General features: G+C 51.2%; 1 protein-coding gene across 2 annotated transcripts in view; it reads right to left on the bottom strand.

The window, feature by feature from the left end:
• CD82 (CD82 molecule) overlaps positions 1-11,009 on the bottom strand; it is a 49,893-nt gene extending 38,884 nt beyond the window's left edge. For both annotated transcript variants that reach the window (XM_061203278.1, XM_061203277.1), the window contains exon 1: positions 10,874-11,009. The gene's annotated coding sequence lies outside the window, so the exon portion shown is untranslated. The remainder of the gene's footprint in view (positions 1-10,873) is intronic.
• Positions 11,010-26,623: the final 15,614 nt, after the last annotated feature.

Raw genomic sequence — 26,623 nt, 5'->3', positions numbered from 1 at the left:
CCCTCCCTGCCTATTTCATAAGGTGCTGGGAGGCTTGCAGGAGTAAGTACGTGAGAAAATGTCCACTGCTAAAAGCTATAAAGCATAAGGTATCATTATGAGGTGAATGAAGCATGATTTGAACTGGGTCTCCTGCTGGCTGGGCCAGGGTCCTCCCACTGCAAGACCCTGAGTCCCAGGGGGGCCCTGCCCCTCGGGCTGACGCTCTTTGCATGGATGGTGGTGGAGCACAGGCTGAGTCTCCCACATCCCAGCTCCTTCCGTCCAGGATCCGCTGCCACTCCAGACCAGGGGGCCCAGCCTTGGAGTTTGGAACTGAAAGCCCAGCTCTGCCTCCTTCAGCTGTGACGTTGGACAAGTCATTTCAGCCCTGGGAGCCTCAGTTCTCTCATCTGTAAATGGGGGCTGATGATAACCTCTGCTGGGGGGAGGGTGCTGCTGGGAGGATGACCTGACATCACGGCTGCAAAGTGCCCAGGGCCGGGCCTGGCACACATCAGATGCTCAACAGGTGAGGCTTCTCGCCCCTCCCTCTGCTGTGCCCGCCACACAGCGGCCAGGCTCAACCAGAGAAAGTTTCTAGCCTCCCGGAAAAGTGGCCCAGAACAATAACTGGGAACATAAACTGGCTGGAGAACACTGGATCTCGGAAGAAGATCACGTGGCTGAATGGTTCGTGGGGGAAAAAAGTAGAGCAAGACCCTGGCTCAGAGATGATGGGGAACCTGCCTTCCCAACCCCCTCACTTGGAGTCCCACAGGGCAGGCACAGGGTTCAGGGAAGGCACCTCTTCTCCTGCATCACACCTGTATGAGGTAAGCCCAGAGAGTGTGTGTGTGTTGGGGTGGGGGGGGGGAGTGAGATTCAGGAGGAGCAGGGAGAGGTGACAAGGCCAGGGGTCCTGTATTAGCGCTCCTGCCGGCTTTCAGAGCATCCTTGGATCTATCAGATCGCCTGTCAGAGCCTCAGTTTTCCTTTCTGTAAAATGGGGATGGTGGTAATCATCTTATCCTCTTGCACATGGCTATATAACAGTGCATACTGGAGAAGGGGTGCTGAAGTGGGGGTAGGGGGAAGGTGAGTTCAGATCTCACACGAGCCTTTATTAAACAAGGCAAGGTTCCTACTGGCAGCAGCCCCAGGAGCTGAAATTCACTACACAGCCTCCCCTGCCCCAATCCACTACTCCATTGGTTCTCAAAGTGTGGTCCCACACCCAGAGCAGCAGCATCTCCTGGGAACATGTTAGCAACACACATTCCTGGGCTGCACCCCAGACCAATGGAACCAGAAACTCTGGGGGTATGATCTGTGCTTTAACAAACCCTCCAGGAGACTCTGATGTATATCAGGGTTTGAGAGCCACTGCGCCAGCCCATGACCCCCCAGCCCTACTCCAGAGAAACCTCCTCCTACCGACTCATCTCACTTTCCCTGGCTCCCAGAAGGCTGCTGGGGAGGAAGGAGTCACCATGGAGAGAGGTCATTAAAGAGTAAAGATCCCATAATTAGTTAATGACACCGCAGGCTCCCAGAGAGGAGGAGGGTCCAAAGTCAGACTACAATGGAGGAGGAAAAGCTCCTCCATATCTGTCCTTCTCTGTCTGTCTGACTCCTGTGCACCCACACATGCCCCAAGAGCCTGCCCCCTTCCCTCCGTGAGCTTGCTAACCAGCACCGAGGGACAGACAGTGCCTCTCGCCCCAAGAGAGCTGGAGCTACATGTGCAGGTACCCGCTGGTGTGTATCAGGGAAAGGGCTTTTCCCCAAGAATCTGGTCCTTGGACCTTGAGTTTAAAAACCATCTGACGAGACAGCCACTTCGAAGAATTCAGTCTGTGAAGATCATTAAAGTTGAGAACAAAACAGACGTATGGACCAGGTGGTCACTATAGCAACATGGGTACTAATGAAAAATTCTAAACAGCCTAAGTGTGCAACAGCAGGGGAATGCTTAACTGGGTCACGGCAGATCCACGTGGTGTGATACTAGGGAGCCGGGAAACACGCTGTGGAAGAATATCGAATAACGTAGAAAAATCCTCCCTCTACAATGTTAACCTAACAGTGGCAGCACAGGAAGTGGTTCATAGGGTATGATCCCAATCTTGTGTGTGTGTGTGTGTGTGTGTGTGTGTGAGTGTGTGAACACCAAACTGTTCACAGGACATCTCTGAGCGGTTATTTCCTCCTTTGCATCTGTTCTTCACCCTCCAACTTTCCCCACAAAACTATTTCTTCAATGGGCCTTTTTTTAAAGGGCCCATTCGTTCAGGTAGAGATGAAGGCTTTTTTAAAAAGTTGACAGAAATGGATTGGGGTTGACATACACACACTACAATATATAAAATAGATAACTAATAGGAACCTACTGTATTGCACAGGGAACAGTGCTCAATACTCTGTAATGACCAAAATGGGGAAAGAATCTAAAAAAGAGTGGATATATGTATAACTGATTCACTTTGCTGTACATCAGAAACACAACATTGTAAATCAACTATGCTCCAATAAAAATTAGTAAAATAAACAACAACAAAAAGTTGACAGAAATGTCTCTTTGCTACATCAGAATCACTGGCCTGAGGGTGGGGCAGGGCGCTACAAGGGAGGTCTGGTTACCCTCCCTCACACCCAGAGAGCCATCACACTCTACATGGTCCCCAAGTGGTCCCCAACGCATGATCAGGACCAACAAGTAGAAGGGAGAGTGGGTTTGTTCAAATACTACACAATATTTTTTAAGAGTCAGATATGTCCAGACATGAAAGGTAGTGAGCTCTCCAAGCCTTGAGGTGTGCAAGCAAAGGCTGAATGTTGTCCATGGGATCGGACCGAGTAGGTAGGTTGACTCAATGAACTATAACGCTGCCCACAAGACTACGATCTTGTGCATCTAGTCACAAGCCCCCAACTTTGCCCTCATACTAAGCCAAAAGCACCCAGGTCGAGGCTGGGCTCAGACAGTCTTATAGAGGACCAGGCCCATAGAGGTCTAAGGCCTTCCTGACCCCCAGATCTCCAAACAGTCCTGGAAAGCTCCTTCACTCCAGACCGGGGACCTCGGTCTTTGGGGAGGAGGACTCTGTCATTTCCTCAAAGGGGTGGAAGGCGCAGCCTTCATTCACCACTATCACCCTCATCATCCTCTGGCTTGCATGGAAGCAGTATTACGTGCTGGGACCACCACTAAGCATTTTACCCAGAGCCGTTATCTCATTTAATCCTCATCGAAATTGGTGAGAGAGGGGATCAGAGGGGCATTTGAGAGCCCCTGAATGACACAGCCTCCTGCCGCAGTTACTCCTCTGCTGTGAGTTCAGAGAGGTCAGAGGGTCAGGGAGGTGACTTCCCTACGTGACCGTCAGTGACCCAGGGCCTAGCTAGCCACCCACTCATTTGCAGTGGGATCTCAGACAAATCAATCATCCCCGATCCCCACTGAGTTTCTATTTCCTTTATATCATCATGTCCCGTTGCAACAACATTCTAATATTCCATATCCTAAGACAGTGGATGGGAGAGTAATTTTCCAGCTTCAGTAGCAGAATTACTCATTGCTATCATTATTGTTAGCAACGTCAAATTAACATTGAGTGTTTGCCTACCAGGCATCATGGGAAGCGCCCTGTAGTTATGAGGAGGAACACATATTCCTCTCTCCGCTTGTTTCCCTGAGGAGGGACCTCTACGGGGAGAACACCTCAGGCCTCGCTCCACCCACTTCTTCACTTCAGGCCAGGACCCCAGCAGTGGGTTATGTGATTGGTTCATCTGGGAGACGTACTGGGCACGCTCAGTGGCTGCCCGCAAGGAGTGTTCATTCTGGGCTGCTCCTCCGCATAATACCAGCCCCTGCAGGGAGGCTGGCCCCTGTTCAGAGTTGCCTGTGACCGGACCGTAACTCTGCCAGTTCCAGGGCAGACGGTTAGCCAGCCCTCTGGGGACCGGATCTAAAGCCACGTTCTCGGGGCTTCCTTTGGAGCGCCATCTTTGTCAACTGTTCTTTTCACTCGGTTCCAAATTCAGAAGAAGAGGGCTTCCCTCGCAACTTAAACAAGTGTGAAGCTCCTTTAACCTTCACAGCACCCCTCTGAATTATGTATTATTATCATCCCCATTTTACACGTGAAGAAAGTAAGCCCGTCGGCGTCAAGGATTGTTGAAAAGCTTTCTAAACATCAGGCAGCACTTGGGGTGTGTCCACCACGATGGAAGCTGGATTATGCTCCCATTCAGAATCTGACTCTTGTCTCCCTCCAAAGACACTCCCTCAGTCTTGTGAGGCTTGACTAATTGACATTCACTTCAGACCAACACCCCACCCCCTTTTAAAATAAATATGATTTATTAACAACAATAACTTCAATATGATCCCAAGTTTATATAATGCATTTTTGTTTAAATATATATAGTACGTTTTTTGATAGCTTTATTGTATAAGTGTGTTCTTTCTTTCTTGAGCATAAAAATAATATGGGCTTACTGCAGAAGATTCAGAAAATGGGGAAAAGTAAAAAAAAAAAAAAGTCTGTAATTTGATCTAGATAATCCCATTATGTGTTTATTTAAATGTTTCACCTACTTTTTAGCCTTGTTGAGTGCCATTGCGGGGGGCTGCCCTGTCGTTCTGTGTCTGCAGTACCTCTGTGACAGTGTGGGAACCTGCCCACCTACTGTGGCTGTCTCAGGGCAGGAGAACAGGCTGGGCACCGAGAAGTCCTTTCCCTGAATAAAACCCTGCAACTCCTCACTGTGATATCACATGTGCCTGTCTTACAAAAGCCAAGTGCAGCAAATGCAGGATAATAGAGTTTTGCAGCCCAAAAAGGGCTGCAACTTGCCCAAGGTCACATGGCAAGTAAAGGATGAGCTGGGCTCAGAACCCAGGTCTCCAAATTCCCAGACTCAAGCCATTCACCAAAGACTGCCCCCAAAGACTTAAATCCTGCTTCCTATTAATAATAGCAACACTATCCAAAACATCTGGTACATATAAAGCACTCACTATGTGCCAGGCACGTCTCACAAATGCTTCACATACATTAATTTGTATCATTTTCAAACAACCCTATGAAGTAAGTATTATAACCAACTCCAGTTTAGATGCTGAAACTGATGTACAGAGGGGTTAAGACACTTGCCTAAGGTCTCACCCAGCAGGTAAAGAGCAGAGGCAGAAATGATCATCCTTGGGTAGTTTGATTCCAGAGTCCACGACATTGCCTATGGTTCGTCCTCCACTCTCCTGGGCCAGGGCCAGCTGGACCCCAGGCAGGCTTCTGGAGCATTTCTGCCTGAGGAGTAAGCAAACTGGCCTAGGGGGTCACCCCCCCGGAGCAGTTCACTCTGCAACTTCACAGCAGAGCCAGGAGCCGAACCCAGGCTTCCTAAGGCCCAGCTTCCGGCACTTCGTCCACTTTTCTGCATGGGTCCTATGAGCCTAGGTCCAGAATCTTCAGGAACTCCCACCCCAGATCACCTCTTGACACAGCAGGGAAAGTCAGGGGTGGGGCCCAAAGAAAGGCAGACGCTCCCAATTCCAGGAAAGAAGCCAGAGGGGAGAGTGGCGGGGCCTCCCAGAGCTGCCCACCTGGTGGTCTCCAGGGATAATGTCAGGGGTGGGCCTCCTGGAGGGCATCTTCCCACCCCCCAGCCCTGCGCCCACGCCTCACGGGGCAGGAGCACCTTCCACAAATAACTGCTGACTTCAACGTGCCTTTTCTGGCTGAGTCAGGGTTCATAAGGGCCAGAGTGGCTCCCACAAGGCTGGGGCTGGAGGAAGTTGGGCTCTTCCCCTCTCAGGAGGGGAAAGGCTGGGCCTCATGAGGGAAGCCGGAGCCCGGGCTGAAGAAATCCCAGGCCAGCCACACCATTCCCACCTCTCCAGACCCCGGCTCCAGGCACGGGACGGGCAGGCCTGAAAGGCAAGGCAGGGGCATCCAGACCCTGCTTCCCGGCTCCGCCTTTGCCAAAAGGAGCCACCAAGGATCTGGCTCTGAACTGGGTCCTACTGGGCCACCCTGAGGAGAATCACTTATTCATTCAACCATCATTTCCTGAGTGCCCGCTGTGGGCCAGGCCTTGTATCAGGAGTCAGGACACAGAGATGGATGGGGCAGTCCCTGGCTGGGAGGATTCACAGAGATACTCCATATGCCACCAAACAGCAGCAAAGAGGCAAGTACTCAGTGTAGGCAAGCGCAGAGGAAAGAGGGGAAGGGAAAGGAGGGGTTTTGGAGAAAGTCTGCCATTGACGTTCAACCTACTTCCCCTCAGGAAGCTCAGAGTCACAGTGGGGAGACCCAGCCACCCCCAGGAAGAGCACCACGCAGGTGGAAATGACTGGTGTCTTGGAGCACGTACACACACGCTGGAGAGGCACAGAGGGCCCATACAGAAGGCTGGTGCTCTGGGGAATGTCTCTGGGGGCCTGAGAAGCAGCCTAGTATAAGCCTTGAAGACTGGCCAGATGCAGAAAATAAGGACAGCAGCAGCTCTCATTCATGGAGGATACACCATATGTAGGTAGAAAATTGCTAAGTGCTTCACATGCACTTTTTTGTTTTATCCTCACGTCACCCTATGAAGTAGTTACCATTATTATCCCCAATTTACAGATTCGGAAACTGAGGCCCAGAAAGGGTCAAATAGCTAGGAATGGCCAGGGCCAAGATTTTGCTCCAAGTCCAACTCTTCACCACCATGCTGTACCATCTCCCTAATCTGTGGACAGGCAGAAGGTAGACAAGGGTGCTTCAGGTGAGGGGTAGGCAAGGTTAGGAGGTGGAATTGTCCAGTTCCACTCTGTACTGAGACCCTGTGTTGTATGTGTGTGTGTGTGTGTGTGTGTGTGTGTGGTGTGTGTGCACTCACATGTGCCCTACTTTACAAACGACAGAGTCCCGGTTACAGAACCCTCTGAGAGCCAAGTAAAGAATAGGCCATTAGCAGAGGAGGGAAGGAAAGCCCAGAGAGGAGAAGGAACTCATGAAAGGTCACAGCCTGTAAACAGAAGAGCTGGAACTAACTCTAAGAACCAGAAGACAGGCCTCTTCCCTCCCCTCAGCTGCTTCTCCATGTCAGCACAGAGTGAATCAGCTGCTGACAGGAAAACCACGGTGTAGGGGGAACCCCAGGGGTGAGTCAGGAACCAGACAGCCCCCAGACACCAGCGGGGCCGTCACAGAGGCCCTGGGCCTGTGGCTGGCCTCCTCACAGGCAGCATCAGGGGGCGAAAGGAAGAGGGAAGCAAGCGTAGCATGAAGCGCGGCCAATGTTTACCTCTAGGCTTCCCTCCTGGCTCCTCAGATCCAGGCTTAGAGGAGGGGAAGCCGGTGGGCAGGGCAGTTCCTGCTGAGATTAAACCGGACCCCCAACCCTGGCCCCCGCCTGTCACACACAGGGGCCCAGGCTCTTCCCTCCCGCCCGCCTCTCACAGAGCCAACTCCTGACTGTTTGATTTTTCCGTGAAATCATAACCGCCCCCTGAGCTTCCCGTGGGGTGGAGGAAGTGGGTTTAAAGATTTGGAGCAGGGGGTCAAGGCTGAGCCAAAACCAGGGGGTGCCAGCTGGCCCCAGATGCTCTAAATCGAAAGGAATGCTCGGGGCTTGGGGCTGCTCTGCCCTGGGCCAGGAGGGGCTGTCTGGTCCTCAGGGTGAACAGGGGTTGCGTCCCCAGGGTTGGAGGGTAAGAAAAGGGGGTGAGGAGCTTCCAGGAAGTGGTTCAAAAGTCTGAGGCCACAAGAGAGAGGGGACTGCCCCACATTGCAGAAACTTCAGAGGAGCCCTGGAGGAACCAAAAATCCACCCCCTGCCGCATGTGGGAAATTTGTGCCCCCGCTGGCTAACCTCTCACCCTGGCCTTCCCTGGGCTGGGACTAGGAGGGGAGAGCTGCAGGCACTTCTTTCCAGCCGCCCTGCTCTCCTGCCCCCCCAGCCCCTGCTGACTGGCTCAAGTTCCCTCCAATCGGCCCAGAGGCCTCCCCTTCATGGGCAAACACAGAGCCTTCTTGGGCGGCTCCCTCTCTATCACTCTGTAGCACTTGTCACCCTCCCCAGTGCCTTTACCCACTCAATCCAGACACCTTCCTGAGCACCTGCTATGCACCAGGGTCTAGGCTCCATGGGGGATCGAAAGAAACAAAGGGCACCCACTGGGACACTTGCTCCCTCCCCTCCAACAGAGCCTTTCCTATGCCCCAGCTGCAGACATCCCCAAAGCCCCCCAGTCCCCTCCTTCCCCATCATCACAGCCATCAGTACGTTATCCCTTGACGACTGGGTCTTGCACCCCAGCGCATCTGGCAAGACTGTCTTTCCAAAAGTGCCACCCTATGTCACTCCCCTGCTCGAAAACCTTCAGCGGCCCTCACTTTCTACAAATCAAATCCAAACGTCTCACCTTGGCATTCAACGTCCTCCACAAGTTGATCCAACCTACCATTCCCCCTTCGCATCCCTGCACAGTCCCAGCTCTTCAGCCAGACTGATCAATCTAGCAGTTTCCTAAAAATCCCCTGAACCCTCTGGTTCCCTTTCCCATCGGATCTGAACCCTGATCTTGGTGGTTGTAAAAGTACCGAAGCTGTGCTCACAGTGTCTGCTATATAGTATGTGGGCTACTTTCAAAAAAGGTTGAAAAAAAAAAAAAATCCCCTGAACACACTGACCTCCTTGCCTTCCCCTAGGCATCCTCCTCTTCCCAAAACGCTATATTTGCTGTGGCTACTGAAACCTTTGCAATCCTTAAGGCCCACCCAAAACTCCACTTCCTCCATGAAGCTTTCCTGAAGATCCCTCTGACCCTTCATCTATCTCCTATCAGAGTCCCCTTGTCTAAGTTCCTCACCAGATGGTAAGCAACTAAGGATGGGGTCAGTGTGTCATCATCCGTCATTCATCACGTGGGGTAGAGGAGTGGTAGGAGGACTTTCCAGTAGATGTTTACTAAGCACTGTTTGAAATGAACATCTCCTCCTTGCCCCCCGCACAGGCAACACCTACTGACCCCTCTCCCTCCCCACCAGACCAAACTCTAATCTTAAGCCACTCAAATGCTTGGAGAGGGGAGTCTGGGGCCCCAAGTTGATCCAAGCCCAACCAGGACTTGGGATCCCAGGCAGAAAGCCCTGTTCAAGTCTCACCACCTCCCTTTCTCCCGTGTCTCACCTCCCCTGAGCACCACCCTCCCATACATACACACGCTGTTTCCTCCACATAGCACAGCCCTCAGTCAAACTCTGTCCCATAGTTCTTTCCAGCTGGTTCCACAGTGTAGGGCTCATCTCCCCAGGAGAGGCAGGGAGCCAGCCACCTTCAGTGCCCAACCCTGATCAAACAGATAAAAGGTGCCCACACTGCCCCTCACCTCCACCCCGAGCCAAGCATGCAATGGAAGAGCTGCATTCTGGCCACCAGAGCAGTACAAACCCATGAGATCTCATCTGGCCTTGAGCTCTGGGTGTGAGTTATCCTCTCCAGCAGAGGCATGGTGGGGATGGGGACCTCACTGTCAGCAACTCAAAATGAGGGTAGAACCCAGAGGCTAGCTCACCTCTGTATCACCTAGCTCCAGCTAATATATAGTAGGTGCTAAGTAAACATTTGGGGGTTTATTTAACTGGACACCTAACAACTGCAAGCAATATTACTGAAAACTCAGCTACTCTTTGGTCCAGATGACACATTACCCAACCCCAAAATGGACAAAGTGATGCTGGTGGCAGGTGGCAAGTTTTGGCTCTCACAAGGTCAAGAGGAGCTGCAGCCAGCCCTCCAAAAACAGTCTCATTCCCAGGCAGGAAGCCAGTCTATCACCTGCCCATCCACATCAGAGCAGCTGTCATACAATGAGGCCTCACTGGGTGCCTGGTGCCTTGCTAAGCACTATATACACATTATTCTATTAAGTCCTCACTACTACCATTGAGTACCATCACTACCCCCATTTAACAGATGAGGAAACTGAAGCTTGAAGGGGGAGTGGAATCCAAATTTGGTCCCAAGTCCTTGACCACTGAACTAGGCTGCCCAACTACTATGGCCCTGGCAAGAACACCTACCGCCACCAGGGACAGAAACCTCCAGCCCAAGGAAGGAACCCTGGGCATGCAGCAAGAGCCCCGGCTCTGGGCTTGACTCTGGGCCCAATGTTTGCGGGGTTTTCCCTTGTCTTCCCCACTCACCCGGATAAGAACTTGTCCCCTAGTTTCCGCCAGGGGCCTCCCAAGCCAGCTCACTTGGAAAAGCCCTGGGAGGGGGATAAATGCCCTGCTGAGTTTCCCACCCCAAGTCTTACCGGGCTCTCAGAGTTGGGGGGAAGGGGAGGCTGAAACCTCCCTGACTTGGGCACCCATCCCACCCACCCCGGCTCTGCCCCCGGTTCCCAGGCCTGTGGGTTCAAGTCCCATGCGAGGAACTAGTGTGACCTTTAAAGCAATTCGCTTCACGCTCGCAGAGAGTTCTCTTTGCCCAGTGTCACTCTGCAGGGAGACAAACTGTAGTCTGGGCGACGCAATCCGAACACCTGTTGAGTCCGCTCTCACCTGCCAGCCTCACCTTCCGGGGTTTCAGTGAGAAAGGGCAATAAGAACACAGAGTCCACCTAGTGCAACCTCTTCCTTTTACTGGAACCCGAGAGGTCCAGGGCAGGGTGGGGGGACGCGCCCGGGGTCACACAGCCGGAGCACGGCGGAGCCGGAGAACTGGGGGTCAGGACTTGGGAACTTAAGCTCCTTCTCACCCACCAGCTGCCTTCGTGGCCCGACCTGTCACTTGTTGCGAGAAAGCTGCCCAAGCGGGCTCTGGAAGTGGGGACGAAAACTAACTTTGCTCGTGGTTGCCGGCAGGCCTCCCCCCACCCCCTTCTCACCTGCTGGCTCTGCTTTTTGCTCGACGCTGCAAGCCTGGCGTCTCCCGCTCGCGCCCCAGTCAGCGTCCGACTGCGCAGCCCTGGGTTCAGTAGCTCGATCGTCCCCCTCCCGGCAGTCGTCGGGGAACGCAATGGCCTCGGCCAGGCCCCGCCCCCGGAGGCCCCGCCCCCCCGACACGCCCCCTCGGCCTCCTGACTTGGGCCCGCCAGCCCCGCCCCCAGACCCTGCAGGAATGTTGACTGGCTTCCAGCCGGATCGGGCTCTGTCCGCTACGGCCTCCCTGCTCTAACCGGCCAGCCCCGCCCCGGGTCCTGCGGGGATGGAGCTACGCCCCTCGCCCCGCCCCGCTACGGCCCAACTTCACCCTGTGGATGGGGCCCTCCCTGGGCCTGCCTCCTCGGCCGGGTCCTCTGCGCCCCTCCAGGCCCCGGGCCCTGCCCGGATAAAGCCTTGTCTGGGTGGGCATGAGCCTCAGCCCTGCCGGGTGGGAAACCTCACTCTCAGCGCTTCCTAACGGTCCCGCCCCTCCTCGGCCTTCCTCAGCCTTCCCACGCTCCTCCCGGGCCGCTGGCCACCTCCCTAGGCCCTCCCACCACCCCCGCCTCCGACTCCCTCTCCTCCGGGCTTATCCCCGCCCCCGGCCCTCCTAGCATGAGGCCTCTCCCCAGGAACGCCCCTTCCTCGCTTCACCGCCTCCCTAATCTTGCCCTGCCCTACCCTGGCAACCCTACCCGAGGCAGGCAGGCCTCCGGATACCCACGCTGGCATTCCGGGGCGGGTGTATCCGGGTGCAACCGGTGAACGGCGTGGGAGCGGTTTGCGTTCCAAGTCCGGGCCTCTACCAGGAGGTGGCTTGGGCCCAGGCACTTTTTGAAAATACTAACGGCTACCACTGATTGAACTTTCGCCAGGGACCAGGCTGTGTGCCAAGCTCTGGCTTGGAAAAGTACTTTAAAAGTACTGGCCGTTGAATTTGCACAACTCTATCCAGATGTTGCGCCCATTTTACCAATGAGCAACCTGAGGCTTAGAGAAGGGAAGTCACGGCCTCTGAGTCTCACAAGGGTGGTGAGCAGGACCCAGTCCCAGGCCGTGAATCACAAGGCTTGATGCTGCACCAGCTTGCCTGGACTGGCCCCTGGACGAGTAGCCCGGACCAGCCGTCTGCTGAGGCAGTGCTAGCAGGCTGCCAGAGGTAAGGGAGGAGGCGTGGGTTGATGAGCTGGGGGGCAGGAGGGGCTGCTGGTCCATCCCTGAGAAGCTGGCTTTCTCCCTTGAGAAGAAGTGGCTCAGAATTAAGATGGGCTGCAAAAGATCTCCGGATGGCTGTGGTACCCCCACCTGCATCCCAGCCCTCCATACACCCAGACCCCAGGGACCAGCCTCAGGTCCCTGGGTTATGACCAGAGCCATTGAGCTGTGCAGCTGACAAAGCTCTTTCATTCCCATTATCTCACTGGCATTTCACAAGGACATCATTGTGGGGAAGGTATGATTATGCCCGTTTTGCATGGGTGGAGTAGGGCGGGGAGCTGGATCCCCGCCCAGCAAGGTGGTTCCCAAAGCACGGTCCTTGGACCAGCAGCATCTGGAAACTCATTAGGAATGTGTGTTCGGGGGCCCCATCCCAGATCTACTGAGTAAGAAACTCTGGGGGATGAGCCTAGCAGTTTGCTTTAACAAGGCTTCAAGGTGATTCTGAATCACACTTCAGTTTGAGAACCACTGTTTAGCATAAAGGTGAAGAAGTCAGGGTGCTCTGAGAATCACACAGACCAGGTAGCCTCCTGGGAGCCTTGTGACGCAAGGCAAGGCAAGGAAGGTACTTAACCTGTCTAGACTGAGCCCTTCAAAGGGATATCATGATAATAAAAACAATACCAATCTTGAGAGTGGCTGTTGAGGATTAAATGTGGTAGCGCTCGTGAAGTGTTTGTCCGCTCTTGGACACCGTGCATGCTCAATAAATAAATGTTTTCTTTCCAGTAAAAAGTCCCTTTCATAGAATCTCCACATCAAGCCGGAGGAGTGGGGCTGGGGGGTTCTTTAAGCCCAGGAGTGTCCCATACTGTTGTCCTTCCCACAGAAGGACACCATCTTTCCTGCAAGGGGCCAAGAGCCTAAAAAGCTCTGGATGATATTGATGCTAAAGGGATCCATGATGTTCCAGGGACCATACTTCGGGAACCACAGTGCTATTCTGTCTTGGCCTGGACTCCAGCTCCCCACCCTAGCCAATCCATGCAAAATGGGCATAAAATACCTTCCTCTCCTACCTTGCTCCGGATCCCCTCCCTTCAAGCTGGGGGTGTTGGTGATGGTGATTGGCAGGTGGCAAAACAGCTGGATTCCATCAGCACCCCCCCTTCCCCCAGGCAGGCGTTAGATCACATGAGTCCCATCTGCCACCCCTTCCTGTCTCTGTCACTCCGGATTAGAGATGGAGGCAGCTGGGGCAACATGGAGGGCAGTCTGCAGGCAGCTTCTGGAATCTCTGCCAGACTCTCCCACCATCCTCTGCAGCCCATAGACGAGGGTCTCCTATAGGAGTTACAGCCTGGGGCACTGGTCCTGTTCCACAGAGCTACTCTGACATGTTGATAGCGAAAACTGAGGCCCACATATATATCTAAACATTTAACAGACTGAAAAATAAAATATGTCTATTCTCCTGCCTTGAGAAATATTCTTTATAATGACCGAGAAGGCCATGTTGAAATTTAGAATTCTTGTACTCTTTGTAATTCTATGCAGGGCCATGGTGGGTGTAGGGGTGAGTCAGCCCTGACCCCAGTCTTCAGCACACCCACCCTAATTCTCTTCCTAGCACCATCTGTGTCCTGTGTCACAAGTAGCCTAGGACTCAGGCCTGTGAACACCCCAGCCCACATGCCCAAACTCTGTCCACACACCTTGCCTATAGCTACCACTCAAGTCACTCCTCTAGGGGTGCACACGGGGGCATGTTGTACCCTCAGACGGATGGACCTGGAGAAGTCGCTTGTGTAAGCGCTAAAACTGGGCTTGGGCCATTTAGGCAGAGATTTCTAGGTTTTTAGATACCTGAAGCATGATGGAGGAGGAGGGTGGGGTGCAGGCTTTGGGTAGACACAGGTGGCTTTCCTGCCAGGTCCGTGGGTGGCACTGCCATTCAGCTTTGTCTTCCCAGCACCCAGCATAATGCTGGGCACACAATGGGAGCTTAAGGGACAGTCAATGAATAGACGTGTGTCTCAGTTATTTACTGAAATGTCAAATTGGGTTGGTTTTTCAGCGTTTCCTCTCTTCCAGCGGGAGTCAGGCTTCACCGTGACTTACCTCGGTCATTTTTCCAGGCAGAGAGCACAGCCACCTCTAGTGAGAGATTACTTCCATCTTTTGGGAAATTCTCCAGTCCATTCCAGAGGTGAAACCAGGAGTTTTGGAGGCAGGAAAAGGGGCAAGAAGAACCACTCTAAGGAGTTCCCTGGTAGCCTAGTGGTTAGGATTGCAGGCTTTCACTGTTGTGGCCTGGGTTCTGTCGCTGGTCGGGGAACTGAGATCCCGCAAGCCACATGGCATGGCCAAAAAATATCAAATGGCCAACTTGGAGGTAGGGGAGATGGTGGTTATAAGACCTCAAAAGGGTATGGCCATGGCGTTCCCAGCTTCCCAAAGATTCTCCACCCCAAAGGTGGCAAAGCAGGAGATCTGAAGGTCCTTGTGGGCAAGAACGTGGGTGTCAGGGTCTCATCGGTGCCTGGGCCTAGGAAAAGCCCCAAGACTCTTGTACAGCTCTGGGAGGAAAGAGGAGGAGAGGGATGGGGGAGAGTGGTGCATCTGTTTCCTATTGTTATGTAACAAGCCACCCAGTCATTTATTTAGCCCATAAATCTGTCATTTGGGGTATGTTCAGTGGGGAAGGCTTATCTCTGCTCTAGGCAATATCAGCTGATTCAGCTGGAGGTTGAGGATCCCTTTCCAAGACGGTGCACTCACTCAGCTGGCTAGCAAGTTGGTGCTGGCTGTCAGCTGGGAGCTCAGCTAGAGCTGGCGCCCAAGGCCTCAGTTCCTCTCGATGAGGCATCACGGCAGGCTGCTGGGGCCTCTTCACAGCAAGATGGCTGGGTTTCAAGAGCTAACAGAGAACAAGATAAAAGCATATGGCGTTTTATGACCTAGCCTCAGAAATCATGTAGTATCACTTCCTTTGTATTCTATGAGCGGAGGCAATTACAAAAGCCCACCTGGTTCAAGGGGAGGGGACATAGTCTCCTTCTCTGGATGAGGGGTGGCAATGTTCTAGAAGTGCTTGCAGGGCAGAAGATATTGTTGCAGATATTCTAGTTGGTGGGAAACTCAATCTGGAAAACACAGTCTGTCCCAAGTGGGACCTCAGAATGACTGGAGTAGATATTCCTCTGGTGGGAACTGAGAGTCTGAATTCAGCTGATTTAAAGAAAAAGGTGCCCAATATTTTCTTACACAACCATTTGTGCACAAATGAATCAGAAGTCTGGCAGCAGACACTTAGTCCAGAGTGTTTAGGTTATTTAGGATCATCCTTCAGAGAGTCCGCAGAACAGATTTAGCACCTCCCTCCCTTCAACCTGCATGGTTTCCTTAAAATTATAAACTTAAATAGCACCCCTGGATCCTCATAACAGCGACCCTAGGAGGTACATACTATTACGATGCCCATTTCTAAGATGTGGGAATGGAGGCACTGAGAAGGTAAGTAACCAGCTCAAGGTCATACAACTAGTAAGTGACAGAGGAAAGAGAAGTGATAGTTTATAGCCAACTTAGTTTTCGGTTGCAGAAATTGACCCTAACAGGGAAAGCCCAAGATGCATAGGACCTAGGTACCCAGATTCTGACCACCAACACTAAGCCATGTGGTCTGTTCCTAAAGGCTCACACTGCATCAAAGAGCACCCCGCAGGGCCTTGAAAAGACCCTGCTTCCTGCTTGAGAAGCGGAAAGAATGCTGGTCCCCGGAGAGCTGGGTTCTCTCCCCGCTTGACATAAATCTGCTCCATACTCTGTCTTCTTGCCGGGTCTTGGGCCAGGAAGTGGTTAATAGCAATTTGTCAAGCCTGAGTCTATTGCTAAGCACAGTAACTCCTGCATTGGAATGGGTTCAACAGGGCCAGGGCCTTTCTTCTCCAAAGAACTGGATGAGGATCTAAACTCTGAGCCCCTTATAGCTGGGTTGTAGCTGGGACAGGATCCAAGTTCCCACCAAAGAGACTGAGCCGTTGATTTTTTTCCGTCTCAGCCATTTAACAAAGATCATTTAGACCCCTGCTCAAATCCCACCCTGCCCCCCGCTACATCTGAAGGTCCAGGGGTTAATCCCACGCAGCCCTGGCCTCAACGGGGCTTTCTGCACAGTGGGGAAGCTGACCCAGAAACCAGTGCAGTGGTGCCCCACAGTGTTACAATACCAAGAGCAACGGCAAAAATAATAACAGAGCCTCCATTTTTAAAGCAAACTCTTACCATGCTCCAGACAATTTAAAAATGACTTTGGGTATATTTAACTAATTTGATAACAAGCATTTGTGTAGTGCTTTATATATTATGAAGCTTTTTGGTTTTTTTTAACAACTGTGGCACTTGGGTAACTTTGAAACTATTGAATGATGTCTCCCCATCCACAATTCCCTGTTATGCCTGTTGTTTTCCCCTTTCAGGCATCAGATCAACCCCACGGCAGGAGTTGGGTACCCCAAGCAGTCATGAGACCCCCATGCCAATGTATGTTAGTTTATTTATTTATAATCGAGATGTATGCACTAATTTGCTACCATTTGGCATATTCCGAGCCATACGCAAAAACAGAATTTGAAAAGACAAGATAAAAAGTTATTTAAAATATTCAAGATATACAAAAATAAAAATCAACAAATATAAAGCAATCCTATCATTTTCTCCTTGAACCCCAGTAGATCCTGTTAGAGACCATTTCTTGTGACCTCTGTGCCCACAGGGAAGAGTTGTTGGAGCAGAAAAGCAGAAAACAGAAAAGGCTCCTCTGGACAACCCTGTTTTGGTGTCTCCGGATACCCCTAAGTCCCTGAGATGGATGGGGAGCTGCTACCAAAAGGGAACTAGAAATGGCAGCTCTCACTCCTGCCATTGGGTGGCGCTGCGCAAAACCAGCGTGAGATCCTTTCCCGAAACAGGCACAAGGCTAAAAAGAACACTCCTGTGGCCCAAGGAGCCAATGGTGTACACAGTCTCCTCATTGTAAGGTTGAGAACGCCAAGGCTCAGAGAGTTGAGTTGAAAAAGTTTTGCATTTGTCACGGGTATTTCAACATTGGGGGATTTCATAACATTTAGACATACAGCTTCTGATGAAAAAACAGAAAAACCCAAACACCCTGACGTGCATCCTGACAGGGCAAGAGCTGGTGGACCTGAGTGTGGTGTCCCCTTCATTTGTAACATACACCCTCCAGCTGGCCACAGTCCCCACCACTCCCCATTGCCCACCCGACCTGCTTTCCTCATTTTTGTGACCTGCCTAGTCCCCATGGGCAACTGAGGTTGCAGTACTGGGCTCAACAGGTGCTGGTTGAATTGGCGTTTGTACTGAAAGCTCTCCGAGTGGCAGCACTGCCACACAGACCTCTGCAGGAAAACGCCACAGTCTTTTCTTCCCTTCTCTCCATGACCCTCCCTAAGAAAACTATGGTGTTAGCACAGTCCTCCTCTCTGAGAGATGGCTTATCTTCAAGTCCCTGCCCTGATAACTTTCTAGGCCATGTGACCTTAAGCTTGCATCTTCACCTGTCTGGGTCTGTTTCCTCACCTGTTAAGCTGCAGGCAATGCACATACAACATTTGCTACATTAGGGTTATAAGACAGACTGGTTAGTTGTCTCCAAGTCATTTCTTTCCCTAACAGAAATGTAGAGATTAAAACAAACACACACCAAAAAAAAAAAAACAACAAATTTCCACACGCTTCCCTCCGAAATGAGCATTTAGCGCCCTCTTGTGTCCATACCACCCAGTGCAGCCAATCAAGAGAAACCTGGAGACCAGGAGTGGAAAGCCTGGAGGGACAGGGGAGGGACAGGGGAGGGACAAGGGAGGGGCCCCACCTCCCACCCCGGGCCTCAGGTCAATTCAGGCTCCCAGGAGCAGAGTGTAGGCGCCGCGTGAGAGCCAGGCGAGGGCAGACATGGAATTAGGTCTCCTTAACAGGTTCCAACTGCAGATTCCCCACCCAGCCCAGACAAGGAACTTGGTGTGGGATTTACCAGCCAATGCTAGTTGGCCTGCAGTCCCCCTGGGTATCTGGAGGCCTCGAAGACCGATAACTCTTGTTTAATAATGGTAATGAAATAATATTAACTCTAGTAAGCATTGTAAGCATACGAAATAGAGTCTAGTTGTTCATGCAGAAAAATTTACTAAAAGGTACTTGCAAAGCCCCCTGAATTGTTGAGTGGGGGATTGGGGTTGGCTGGAGAGTCAGGCTCGAGCTCAGTTTCCAGAAATAAGACCTCAGACTACGCTGCAGCACCAGCCTAATAAGACAACTATCACTGTCACATCCTCCATCCGATGCCCCTCTACCCCAGGAAGTCAACTTTGCAAACCCCTGGGATCCCACCACCAGGAGGTAACGTCCATCATGACAGCAAAACACGGAAGCTCCTCACAAAGCCTACTGCCTCTGAATCCAAGCCTTGCAGCCAAGTGTCAGATCCCAGGCACCGAGGCCACTGGCCTGCAGGCTGGCTGCCAGTGGGGCTGGGAGTTAGAGTTCCGATGCCTGCTCTGGGAGGTTGAACTTGTAATGTGGGAATTTCCTCAAACATAGAAAGACTATTCCAAAGACGCAGGGCAGCTATGAATATGACAGATGTCCACCGCAACTCCTGCTGATGGAGGGTGTACCACATGCCAAGCACTGGGCATTATCTCATCTAATCCTCACTCTGACCCTCAGAGGCAGAAAAATTACCATCCCCATTTTGTGGAGAAGGCAACTAAGGCTTGGTGAGTTTAAATAATTTGAATAAGATCTCGTGGCCGGTGAGTGGCAAAGCCAGGAGCAAGTCAGGACTGCCTGACTCTAGACCCTAAAAGATATGCTATATTGTTTTCCTAAAGTGTCTCTTTTTTCCTAAAGTGACTCATGTCCCATTTACTGAGAACGAGCCAGGGAGTCTAGAATGAGGGCCTAGAAGGGAATTCAAAGGTCGTTTAACCTAACTACTTCTCTAGTGCTACTCCTTAGCCCTGTATCAGTCAGCTTTTGTGAGGTTATGCTGCAGTAACAAAGAACCCTGAAAATCTTGTCGACTTAATAACAACCAAGTTTTAGTTTTCACTGATGTTAAGTGATTGCTGAAGATTGCCATGTGTCAGGTGAGGCTCTGCCCCTTGTGTCTTTGTCATTCCTACATTCAAGATGAAAATTTGGCCCCTATTTGGGATATGCTGCTCTCATGGGAGAAGGAAAAAGAGCAATGACCAAGCCACATGATGGCTCTCAAAGACTTTGCTCAGACGTGGCATCTGTCCCTTCTGCCCATATTCCATTGGTTAAAGCTTCACATCAGTGGGCAGAGACGTATCCTCCCTCAGGGAGGTGCCTCTAGTCATGTGACAATGTGCGGGGCTGTCTAATCTTCTTATAGGGATGGGGAGTGGATAATTGGGAACAAAAGTACACTCTACCACCAGCTCTCCTAGCACCCATAGCTGCATTCTAGGTAGCAGAGTTACCACATGAACCAGTTGCAAAGCAACCGAATGCAAAAAATCATGCTTAACACTAACTCACATTTAATGATCATTCATTCCTTCATCCCATAAATGTTTGTTGAGTGTCTAGTGTGTACTGGGCAATATTCTAGCACTGAGAGGACAGCAGCAAACAGAACAGTCAAGGCCCTGCCTCTTGGAGCTTCTTACCTTCCAGTGAAGGACAGAAAATAATATATAATATGGCAGGTGGCAACAAGTGGATTGGAGATATTGAAGCAGGGTAGAGGGTAGGGAGTTTCTGGAAGAGGGAAGTTGTTTCATATAACAGAAGCCCATCCGAGGAGATAACATGTGAGTGGAGACCTAAATGAAGTGAGGGAGTAAGACTACCTAGAGGAAGAGCATCCCAGGCAGAGCAGGTGCAAAGGCCCTGAGGCTGAAGCTATATTGGAATAGGAGATGAGGCCAGAGAGGTGGCAGGGCCAGATGATGGGGGGCCTTCCCAGCTTGGGCTTTTACTCAGAGGGAAGCATTTGAGCTGGGAAATGGCATGATCTGACTCATGTTTTAATAGGATCCCTCAGGCTGCTGGGTTGTAAACAGACCTTAGGGAGGCAAGGCTAGAAGAGGGGAGACCAAGGAGGAGGCTACTGCAATAATCCAGGCAGGTGATGTTGACCTGGACCAAGGTGGCCCAGCGAGCATTCAGAAGTACATTTATCGATTTACTTATATCCCCAGGAGCAGCCGGCAATCACGAGAGCAGACATTATCAACAAACGCAAAAAGATGGAGGTCATGATATAAAGGAAAAGGGAAATTATATCTATAAAAAGCCCAGTTGAGAAAAGCTCTAACAAGTGAGCACAAAATCGAGCCACTGCAGTGCTGTTAATATGAAAATAACCTGGTTCAGTGCTCTTCAAAGCAAGCTTTGCGGTGATGTGTATCTTCATATCTTTGTGGACGTGAGCGGAGTCCACTAGGGTGGTTCCAGGGGCGGGGCTTCGGGCTCCACTACCACGTTCCTCGGGCAGCTCTGCGCTCAACTGTTTTGTATGTATCACAATAAGACTTCTTCTGAAGAAGGGGTGACACACACACACACAAAAGGACCTGAAAAAAATGTTTACCCCAAATTCACTCTCTCACTAAAGAACAAAATCCTGCTCTAATGATTCTGCGGGAACATGGCGTAAAGACATTTACACCGCGGGTGGATCCGGTGCAAAGATTGTGTGAGCGGCGGCAGCATCTCAGCAGTTCTTCCCGGAGATCCGCGTCCAGTGTCTACACTGTGTAACGGGCCATGAGCCGACACTGTCGTCTTCCCCACGTTATGAAGTGTAAATGTTTTCTACGAAAGGGAAAAAGCCTGCGAAGAAAGAAGGTGATCCGGAGACCTGGAATATCTAATCTACTTAATAGAAAAGCTTTTGGCGATGGAGGAAATGAGCGGATGAGACGGTGCATTTGCCCATACGTGTGCCTCCAGCTACTATACATTTTTTTTTTTCATGTGTAAGAAAGTAAAGATAATTATAAAGACGTTATTGGTTCTGGAATGCATTACCGCATTTCCTGAAGCGTGATGGGGTGCTTTTGAAAAACCTAGAGAAATGGTTGCGTGGCGGCCTGCAACCTTCATCCACCAAGGAGCCCGAGCTTCGCATCCACACAGCGTGCACCCTGAGGACAAACAGACCCGCTCATGAGTCCAACAGAGGTTGAGTATTTAGGCAGTTGGTGTTTTAGCTGTTTCATGTTATGCAGAAATCCTTAGTCGATTATTATATATGTTTACATGATATTTGGGGAATCGGTTGGGGATTTTGAATGGGTTAGGAGTGCATTATTTGCATTATTATTTTTTGCCCTGAGAAAAAGAAGAATGTAGTCCCTTATGCAAAATTTACAATCTGATACTTTAGGCATGGATGAGATTTTTATACTGAGGCACACTTCTATACGTAAAATTAAAGACCTGGTCATAATGATATCTAATATTAATGAGTCTTCCCCATGTCCTGGGGCTGTGCTTAAGCCTTTTACATGCTGTAATTTATTTGACACTTAAAACAGGGCTATCGGTAAGATATGTTTATTATGATCAATGCTAGTTTACAAATCAGGAAAGAGAAGAGAGAAGCAGAGGAACTATCCCAAGGTCACAATTCCTGGCTTGGGTAGACAAACATTTGATTTTAACATTGTCCTTGTAGTAGACACATTTTCATATACACTTGTGTTCTAAGTTTCATCATAAATAAAAGAAGATATTAATAGAAGTAGAGGGACTAATCCCTAACTCACTCTATGAAGCCAGCATTACCTTAACACCAAAACCAAAGACATTACAAGAAAAGAAGACTACAGACCAATATCTCTCATGAACATAGATGCAAAAATTATCAACAAAATATTAGCAAATCAAAGCCAACAATGCATTCTGGTTTCCCACTATATCCTCAGCGTCTAGAACAATGGCTGACACATAGCAGTGATTCTATAAATACTTTTGAACGAATTGATTGGCTCCTGAGGCAAACTAGAAACATATCCCACCCCCAACCTTCAAGTAAATTAAAAACTAGGCTTGTGGCCGTATGTTCTCCATGGCGAAGACCAATCACTTTTTCACCTCTCCCCTCCTGCCCTCTGCTTCCGTGGCTACTGGCCCAGTTCAGCCCCTTAACTCTGATCACAGTCTCCAGTCCTGAGCCCCTTGGTCCTGTCGACTGAAGAAAGATGCACAACCTAAAAGTTGCAAGTTAGGTTTTATTTGGAGACCTTGCTGAGGACTATAGCCTGGGAAAGAGCCTCTCGGCTAGCTCTGAGGAACTGTTCCCAAGAGGTAAGGGAGGAACCAAGATATATAGGAGCTTTTGCTGAAAAAAAAAATGTAGTCAAATATTAAAATATTACTGCTAATCATAAAAAACCAGACATCTCAAGTTAATGATCTTAGTGCTTTTCTATGTGTGGGAAGATGCAAGAGTCTGAGTTCAATGAAATTATTCCTTAGATATGCATCTTAACTATCTAGGGCCAGTATCCTGTTTTTCTTCATCTTGAATTCCCCTCAGGGCACAGCACTGGGGGAGGCTGCAGTGCCTGGTGGCTTGATGGCAGGCAACATTCGTTGTTTACTGGAATGGCAGACAGTATTTTTTGTCCACAGCCCACCTTGGAGTAATCATTGCAACACGCAAATCTAATTGTTCCTCTTCTCTGCTTAAAATCTGTCAACATCTCCATGTCAGGTGTGCACTGATTTCCACACTGAGGTCAACAGCTGTTGATGACCCCTTCGGTGTCCAGAGGAGGTGAGGGATGGGCTGAACAAGCATGACTCCTAAGCCACCCCCCCTTCCTTTCAGCCAGAGAAGCCTCACTTGTATAACCTGTACACAGAGGCAGTGTGACATTGAGATGAAGGGCAAGGCTTCTTGAGCCATCCTGCCTGAGTTCAAATCCTGACTCTGCATCTCACAAGCTGTGTGACCCTGGCCAGGTTACTCAGCTTCTCTGATCACTCGTTTGCAAATGGAGTTAATATTCTTACCATGTACATGATATCACATGTTGCTAGTAATATGCTTACTATCTGAAAATGGAGCTGATGACAGTGCCTGCCTCCTAAGGTTGTTGGGAGGATTAAATGAGTTTGTTCAGGTAAAGCACTTAGGACAGTTCCTGGCCTGTAGTAAATGTCCAGTAGTGTTGGATATTACTGTAAATTACACTTCTGTATAGGATTTAATTTGCCCTGATTAAGAGGAAAAAATGTGTGAAAATTTGGTTTTCATGCTTTCCATTGCAATTATTATTATATAACAATATTATATGCTTGAAGTTTCTTGAGGGAAACTTCTCTCCTTCTGGAGGTTTCTTGAGGGAAAAGATCACATTTGGCTTTGTGTCCCTAACACCTTGGACTATGCCTGGCACAGAGCAGGCCTTCTATACAGGCACACTGAGGGTCGGAGGAAAGGAGAGAGTGAAAGTGCCCTGGCATCTTCCCGGGCTACTCCCAGAGCATTTAGCAGCATGTCATACTCATGAACTGCCACCAGGAGTCGCCCTTGTCTCTGAAATGGGGCCTTCTGGGCCTTGCCACTGTGGTCCAGGCTCATGCAAAGACAAGTGACACCCGAAGATGCTGCTGGCCCAGTGGATGGGCAGGAGGGGAGTTGTTCAGCACCCAGGGGAAGACACTGGGAGAGGCATGAAAAGCCTCACCATAGCAAGCCTCATGCACTGTAGAGTCCCGAGGCCTGGGTTCTGGTCCCAGCTGGGAACACCAGGACGGTCCCTTCACCCCTCTAAGCCTCAGTTTCCTCATCTGCCAAGTGGGGGCAATAATGCTACATCTGGACATAAGTAGGTTAACAGGCCCTACTGGATAGTCGATAAGGATTTGATTTGCTTTCTTGTTTCCTTGCTTGTTTTTAGGTTTCCCCTGCATTTGCCAGGGAAGCCGGGGGCATTTGCAGATCTTCCCACCTTATCCCACCTCTCTGAGTGGAATGAAGTGAAAAATTTACCAGCCTGGAGTTCTGAGGAGGAAGGGACAAATAATGAAGAATAAATGAGATTGGGTTGCCCAAAGATGTCAGAAGAGCCAATGTCCTGGGTACACCTCTGGGTGACTCTTCTGTGCCTGCATGAGCCCACCTGGGTAGACTAAAGATCTTTCTTGAGAGACAACCATGCTAGTGTTAAGAGGATAAGGGCGGTGGCATGGATGCTCCTCTCTTACGTCTGTCCCCTCAGCCTTCTTTGCTGTGTGACTCAAGCCAGTCCCTTTCCCTCTCTGGGCTGTTCTTTCTGTGAAATGGGATGGGCCTAGGTCAGGAGTTTGCAAGCTGATCTTTAGCAGTAGAAGCTGCTTCGAGCCACATCCCCTGTGGAAGAAGATAAAGCAACACCGTCAGGGTCTGGAGGGGCCAGGAGAGGAGCTGTGAGCCCTCTGACCCCTCCCCTGCAGTCACCCTGAGCATCCCCTAAGGTCCCCTGCAGCTTGATGGCTCTGCAGGTCCTCCTCTCCCGGTCACCTTGCTGTCCTCCCACAGCCAGGTCTCCCCCACCCCTGAGACTTCTCATCCCCCCTGAACTTTCCCCACAGTCTCAGGCCTAGGGAATGTGAGGCTTGGAAGGGAGCCCCTGGAAGGGGGCCACCAGCTTCATCCATCACTTTTTGTAGATGGGGGAAGTGATCGAGAAGTGAGTAGGGACTAGTCCAAGGTCACCAGGGCCTGGGGACAGAGCTGGGGCTGGAAGCCAGGTCCCCAGACTCCCAGGTCTGAGCCGGATCTTCCCCACCAACCTGCACCCCACCTCTGCCCCTCACCCTAGAGCTTCTTCCAGGTCTGCTTGAGAGGGGCCGGATGTCTGTGGGTGCCAGGCCTGGTGTCAGGGCCACTGGGGCGCCAGCCTGCCTCCGAAGGTCAACACCCTCGCCTTCCCCTCCCGGCGGCTAATCAACTCCAGGCCAGGCCTGGCCCGCCGCAGCTCCCTGGATGCTCCTGACTCCCCAGAGCTGGGGTGAGCCCAGCTTCCCTGGCCTGCTGAGGTCACAGCCCAGCCCCACCCGTGCCCTCACTGCTCCTCCTGGCCCATCTCTCGCCACATTGTGCCATCTTGAGGACATTTTAGGAGTTACCCACGCTCTGCAGGTTATTTGCTTACCACACCCACGGGGCCTGGCCTCCGAAGGGGCACAAAGCCCTGTAAGACCGGGCCCCGCCCTCGAGTTGCTCCCCAGGACATCTGTCCACAGAGCACAGGCAGGTCCATTCAAAACTTCTATCCACCCTCCCGGCAAATGGATGCCTGATCGGACCCTGCATCCCATCTGCCCTGCCTCCAGCCCAGACACCAGACCGTCTCACCCGGACAACTGTGGTTGCCGCCCTGCTTCCTGTAGTGTGCTGTCCAGTCCGTTCTCAGCCAGCATCCAGAGCCGTCTGTTGAAGAGGAAGATCCCATCCTGCTACAACCTGCCAAACTCCTTACCCAGGCTCACCCAGCACGCCCTGGCCCCTGCTCTCCTCACCCCCTTGTCAACTAGTCCTTTCCCACACAACTCGCCATGTTCCAGCTGCACTGGCCTTCTCTCTAGTGGGAGATTTGTACCTGCCCCAGGACCCTTGCACTGGCTGTTCCCACTGCCTGGAGTACCCTTCCTCCAGAGAGTCACATCATCCAGGTGCCAGCTCAAGTGTCCCTTCTCAGAGAGTCATCTTTAGGGACCCAAAGGTGGCCCTGCCACTCCCCAAAGCTCATGCCACCATGTCTTTTCCTCACAGCTCTTACCATCTAAAATCATTGCGCCCTGTCTCTTGCCTCTCACCTCCCCATCAGCGTGTACGCCCATGATGCAGAACTGTGTCTGCCTCCTTTTCCTGGCTCTGAACCTAGAACGGTTCTAGCCACTGAAGGAATCTGTGTTGCTTGATTGGATGAATGAACGTGTGCCTCTTGCATGGATGGCATTTTTCTCCACTTTGGGGCACATAAACCCAAAGACAGACCTGGAAAGTTCCAAGTAGCTTACAGGCTGGATGGTCCATTAAACTTGGTTCATCAGAATTAAAATACAGATTTCTGGGCCCCTCCCCCCTGAGATTCTGCTTCAGTAGGTTTGGAGTGGGGCCTTGAAATCTCTAGGGCTCCCCCACTCCACCCCTGCATGAGTCCTGAGTGATCCTGATGCTCTAGTAGTTTAATCTAGTTCAACTTCTCAGGTTTACAGGTGGGGAAACTGAGGCCCAGAGAGGGGAGGGGCTGACAGAAGATCACACAGAGAGTCGGAGGTGGAGCCTGATTCATGAACAGCGTCAGCTCGGCAAGCCTGAGGCTCTTGAGCATTGAGCTGCGGGCAATGGGAGGGGCTGGGGTCCTTCTGCCTGGGGGAGGCAGGATAGTGTGCCCCAGTCCAGGACCAGGACTGGGGTGAGGAAAGCCAGGCGCCAGGGAGCAGAATGTAAGGAGGCACTTCTGTGTGTGTGTGTGTGTGTGTGTGTGTGTGTG

The sequence above is a fragment of the Eubalaena glacialis genome, chromosome 10, assembly GCF_028564815.1.
Source record: "Eubalaena glacialis isolate mEubGla1 chromosome 10, mEubGla1.1.hap2.+ XY, whole genome shotgun sequence".
Classification (NCBI taxonomy): domain Eukaryota; kingdom Metazoa; phylum Chordata; class Mammalia; order Artiodactyla; family Balaenidae; genus Eubalaena; species Eubalaena glacialis.
This window is presented reverse-complemented; position numbering and strand designations above follow the sequence as displayed.